The sequence below is a fragment of the Hypanus sabinus genome, chromosome 9 (genome assembly GCF_030144855.1).
Source record: "Hypanus sabinus isolate sHypSab1 chromosome 9, sHypSab1.hap1, whole genome shotgun sequence".
Taxonomy (NCBI): domain Eukaryota; kingdom Metazoa; phylum Chordata; class Chondrichthyes; order Myliobatiformes; family Dasyatidae; genus Hypanus; species Hypanus sabinus.
The window spans coordinates 94,039,711-94,045,095 of record NC_082714.1 but is presented as its reverse complement, the minus strand read 5'-3'; the positions used below and the strand labels follow the sequence as shown (position 1 = coordinate 94,045,095).

The window sequence follows — 5,385 nt, the reverse complement described above, 5'->3', positions numbered from 1 at the left end:
TTTAACTAATTCTGATTGAGGCTCCTAGTCGGCACGTTATCCGCGACTAATCCCCCTAACCTACGGCCAGCAGCCGAGTAAAGAAAAGACACGATAAATCTACCGCTCATTCTTCTTTTATTTAGAGTTGTGTTACACAATTTCTAATCACAGTACAGGAGATCGCTTCTGATTCTACACAGAGCGGTAGTTCAGACACAGCACAGTGGGGACAATTCAACACAGAAATAACCGTCGCAAAGGATGGATTATTATTGCCAACTGCTCTGAAGTTATTAAACATTCTGCCTGTTTCCATAAGCGAACATGACTACACAATTACATTGCAATGGGCTGCTGCACATACCCAATCATTGCTTCACTGCATTAAACAAGAGCAAACAATCCGCGTGTTCTGCCAGCCGGCACACTCTCACTGCGCACAGGCGGACGAAGAGATGATTTTGCGCAGCGGCGAGAGCTGTGGCTCACGCTGCAGGAATAGCTCGAGCCCTTGTTCCAGGCAGCGTTGGTATCCACAGGTAACTGCTCAGTCTGTAGGTCTGGTCGGAGCTCAGGGACACGGCGCCTGTCGTCACCCCGCTCTCCGTCTCGAATCCATCCACGACTCAGCGTAGCGCTACCAAGCCCGGCTTAAAACCACTCACCAGACAGGAGAGAGTGGCCGAACCCGAGCGCGTCTCCTCCGCAGACGGAGGGAGCAGGAGAACTGAGGGCTCCCGGGACTCGCTACTTGTGGGAAAGACCAGACGAAGTGGGATTAACAAAGTATCAGTTCATGGCCTGTTCAGAGATAGAAACACCAACAGCAAAATTAACAAATGCAGTGGGAGGCGGCATACGGCACATTTGACCTCTCGGGTACGACCCTTTGAGTGAAGAGTTGCCCGGATTATTCGCAGCCTTACGTGGATACGAAGTGAGATTACTTATTTCAAATAATGTTTTTGAATCTACTCTGCTATCGGTACTGCATTGTGTTAAAAGATAACTTCAACACGACTCAAACTCTTCGCTAAATCCCCACACCTTGACCATATGATTGTTCGCTTTATTGAGACCAGTTCTTTGTTCTCCAATAACTCCCCAAATTTTAGGGCAATAACTGGGAATAGTACACTTTCAGTTAATGATAGAAGGAAGGCCCTTTGGTATGTCCCGAGGTCGGGAAAGCTCAGTGAATATCCAAGACTCGGGACCCAGTAGATGACGAGTAAATGACGGACAAAAGAGCAAGTCTGTGAACCGGTAAGAAGCGGGAAGAGGCGAAACCACTCGTTCAGACTCAGCTTGTATTCCTAACCCCTAGTAACCAGATCTATTGCCGCTCGACTCAATAACCAGCCTGCTTTCTACCCAGCACCTTCTCCTAGTGTGTATTATTTTTAAAGACTGATGTTCTTCTCCTGTGTTTTCTAAAATCAGATTGACATGTTAACTTGAAGCTGAGAATACCCTGCCCTGTGGTCCAGGATTTACGGCACCCAGAAAAAATATGAAATATTCGCGACAAACATGTTCTGAAAGGTGGTGAATAAAGAAGGAAGGATTGATGTCATGCTTGTGGTAGCGATCATTTCCCAAATTGTCTGTGAACATTATTCAAGACAGTATGGGAAAGAACGATAGGATCGACAGTCAATATTTTTTCCCCAGGCCAGAAATCTTAGCGGAGAGGAGTGACATTTACTGGAGAAGTTCGGTGAATGTTTACTTTTATACAGAGTGGAGGATGCATGAGGTGGAGGAGGCAGATTCGATAGGGAAGTCTAAGAAACGGTTAAACGGAGACATGGGTGTGCTGAGAAAGGAGGGATATGGAGTATGTGTAGACAGTATGGATTGGTTTAATATGACACAATAGAGGCACTGCTGTAATAAGAATAGTGAATTGTACTCTGGTACGATCAGATGGACAATTGACCTCACAGTTCACTTCCATAAGATCTTGGAACTTATCTACCTGCAATGCCTTTCCTATGTGGCTGTTATGGACAGTATGCAAGATAAACTTTTCATTGCATCCTGTGAAAAGAAGCAAAAATAAACCAACAGTAATGATAAAATTTTCGGGACGTATTGTGCTTAGGAGAAGGGATGTCGGAAAGTATTGAATTCAGCTACCAAAGCGTCCAACAAAAAAAAAAAAACAACAACAAAAGAAAGCTTCCTGACGAAGGGTCTCGGCTTCTCCCTATAGATGCTGCATGCTGCATGCATGTTCCACCAGCATTTAGTGTGTGTTGGTTGAATTTCCAGCAAAAATTTGTTCAGAAGTCAAACGATCATTAATTTGAATGTTGAAACTGAATCGATGGGCTAAATGGAGTCTTATGCCAACCAGAAACGGATGGAACCTCCCACAGGCCTTCCCTGGATGGGGTTTTATCCAGCTGTGGGGAATGAGAGTGGCTGTAGGGGGAATTGTTTGTAACAGAATAAGGAATTCACTTACTCTTAATATCCAGGATGGTGGCTGGGCCCAAGATAACTCCAGAGTCCCAGGCTGCACAGTAATAGACGACGGAAGCCCGAGGATCCAGACTGGTGATGGTCAGGATGTGACTGTTACTGGACGTGTCTCTCGAAGGTCGAAAACGGTCTGTGATACCTGTCCCTCGATATATATCATTGTCCGTCTCATGTTCTAACACCCACTCCGGTTTCTCCCCGGGACGCTGTCGGTACCAGTACATTTCGTAACTACCAACATTACCGTTCTATATCCGACACTGTAAGCGGACGGTTTAACCCGCGGAAATAGGTCCGGACATTGGGGTCTGATTGAGCACTGGGGCCGCGTGGATATCTGAAATGAAGTACCATAAAACCACTGGGTGACCTGGAATAAAATAAAAATCAGTAGTAATCTCCATTTTTACGGATAATCCGTGCGAGAACCAATCTGACTCTTACCTGCTAAATGGACCAGCAGAACCCACAGGAGATGCAGCGCTTGGGACATTCCTCAGGACAGATGCAGAACAGCGTGCGACCAAAAATTCCGACCGACCCATGCGTTGTTCGGTAAAGTTCGGGAACCGCTCTGGTTCCAGAGTCTACAAACTGGGGTCTCCGTGTCTGTTTATTAATTGGAATGTAAATGAGTGGGCGACGCTACGGAAAGAAGGTGGGCGGAGATTGATTTGCTGACCTTCGAAACCTTTGAATGGCCATCTTGCTAATTTTTAAAGCCTTCACCACAAATATCAAGATTGTTTTATCTTCAGTTATATCACATATCCAGGCCTGTAGAACTTTGGAGAATACTCAGGCTAAACTGATTTTAGACATTGTTTCGGCTGCTTCCCTCTGCAACAGTGGTGGCCACTTGTCACTCGGCTCCTTCTCACTGTTCAGAATGCCTAATAAGAACAAAACTGTTCAAGGTCACATCAAATTTCTACAAAGTGTCCATGCAGAATTACGTCGACAATACATCGTTTCGTATCTGAAAATATGTCATTTCTTGCAGAAAACAAGTCGCTTCTTTGCTTTTGAGGGACTGAAGTTTGTCGCGAGAACGCGTAACTCCCAACCGACAAGTGTTTGTTTTTTCTTTTCTCCCTAGGTCTCTAAAGCGGGACAGGGCAGAATTTAATTTAACGTCAGACATTGGGGTTAGTCATTGTGCAAAGGGGTTGCAGTGGTACACAAACAATGCAGCCACAGTGCTCCTCTGATCAGTGAGTCTTCCGCGTATCATTAGATGGGAATTAGGGATGTTCAGCAATAATTGCACCGGCGATGCAAACGGTTGCAGGTGCTGGAATCTGGAGCAACTCATAAAGAGCTGGAAGGACTGAACGGGTCAGGCAGCATTTTTGCCGTGAACTAGATAGTCGCTGTTTACGTCAGCGGGCTTTCATCTGAAATGCCATTCCTGTAGTTTTTCAACAGTGATGTATTGAGGCATGGAACGACTCCGAAAGTAGTCACACAAGGCTAGTAGGAGCAAATTTCAGTATTACAACATTAGTTCCAGCAATGGCCTCTGTCAACAGGAAAGGATCTGACAACCAACCCGTGTAATTCCATGACCTTAGTTCGCCATCAACATCCGGCAGGGGTGAGGAACCACTGCGCACAAACCACTGGATTGATTAAATTGAAGCTTATAAATTAGACCATTGCCACAGGCTTGGGGTTATAAAATTCAAAGCTTAAAATACATACACATACTTTTCACATTCATATCAACCGGTCGATCTTTAGGCCATGCCACTCAGACACTGGTGCTGATATCTATTTTCTCACTGCATGTGTTAGAGCGTTACTGTACCTAATGTGTATGGCTTTATTTACTGTGTTTTTCACCTTGGTCTCAGAGACAGGGTGGTTCGTTTGTGTACATGTGTTAATTGGCAATAAACTTCAACATGAACTTGCATACATGATCTCACCCTCTCGCCACTGAAAGAGACACCAATTTAGAACATTTTTTAGACATGGCCTTCGGTTTTCCACATTTTATTCGGTATTTTGTATCCCTGACTGCTTTGATACCTGTGAACATCAACTAAGTCATTCTGCAGTGTCCTGAGAAACATGATCATCAACAAACATGGCAATATTACACTCCGTTCCCTTATCCAAGTGTTTGGATATAAACTGTGAACCGCTGGATTTCTTTTTCCAGCAACTCTTGCGAATCACTTCACATGCGGCCTGCTGACAATCAACATGCACCGCGTCCGCTGATTGGCAATCGTTCCATTACGTAAGTTATGACACCATTACCATGAGATCACGAAGTGATTTGCCGGTAACGTTTTCTATCCCTGTTTCCTGGCGGATCTTCAGACACTCCCTTAAAGTCCCTAAACGTCAGGAGAGCGAGCGTATAATTGAAAAAGAAATGAGGTCCTGAAAAGAGAATTTAGAGAGCTACGTAGAACGCTGAGATGCAGGACCATCCGAGTGGGACTATCTGGATTACTGTCTGTGCCATGCGCCAGTGAGGTGAAAAACAGGACTATTTGGTAGAAAATACGTGGCTGTGAAGCTGATGCAGCGGGCAGGTCTTCAGGTTCTTGGATAATTGGGATCTCTTCTCGATGAGTTATTACCTGACCAATAATTTCGCGGATAGTTTTGCTAGGGCTGTTGGGGAGGGTTTAAACTAACTTGGCAGGTTGTTGTGAACCGGTGTGAAGGGACTCAGAATTGGAAGGATAGTAAAAAATAGAGATAGCGTGTAGCCAGATTGTCAGGAAGTGCACGCAGGTGATAGGACTTAGTTGCAGCCAGCAGGCTGAGTATCAAATCATCAGGGATGCAGAATCAGAAAGGATAGCAAATGCAGTTCTCAAGGTGTTGTATCTAAATGCACGTAATATAAGAAATAACGTGGATGATCTTGTTGAAATATTACAGATTGCAAGT

General features: G+C 44.8%; 1 pseudogene; it reads right to left on the bottom strand.

Moving 5' to 3' along the window:
• Positions 1 to 412: 412 nt before the first annotated feature.
• LOC132400084 (immunoglobulin lambda-1 light chain-like) lies at positions 413 to 2,965 on the bottom strand (annotated as a pseudogene).
• Between the last annotated feature and the right edge of the window lie 2,420 nt (positions 2,966 to 5,385).